Source organism: Phaethon lepturus, unplaced genomic scaffold (assembly GCF_000687285.1).
Source record: "Phaethon lepturus isolate BGI_N335 unplaced genomic scaffold, ASM68728v1 scaffold37364, whole genome shotgun sequence".
Classification (NCBI taxonomy): Eukaryota; Metazoa; Chordata; class Aves; order Phaethontiformes; family Phaethontidae; genus Phaethon; species Phaethon lepturus.
In genome coordinates, this window is record NW_010534682.1 from 838 (window position 1) to 1,119 (window position 282).

Consider the following 282-nt stretch of genomic DNA (forward strand, 5'->3'; position numbering starts at 1 on the left):
GGTGAGTCCAGGGCAGGGAGCTCACCACTCCACTTCTTTTATGGGGTGCACAATTCTGGAAAACACCTTTTGCATGGGGACCAGCCCCCATTGTGTCCTGCAGCTCCTGCAGGTCCCTGTGCATGCTGTGCCGTGTGGCCAGGACTCTCTGCATCCAGCTGGCAGGCAGCGGTGGGCATCGCGTCTCCTGGTGCTTCAGCAGGGAGCGAATGCCAAAAGTACTGGAAATGACGTAGCTTGAGGACATCGAGCAGCCCAGGCTGGTGCTATATGGCCAGTCAC

General features: G+C 58.5%; 1 protein-coding gene across 1 annotated transcript in view; it reads left to right on the plus strand.

The window, feature by feature from the left end:
• The window catches only part of LOC104619649 (sigma non-opioid intracellular receptor 1), a gene marked incomplete at its 5' end in the record, with an annotated part of 1,563 nt that overhangs the window by 321 nt on the left and 960 nt on the right, over positions 1-282 (plus strand). The gene's annotated exons all lie outside the window — the stretch shown is intronic.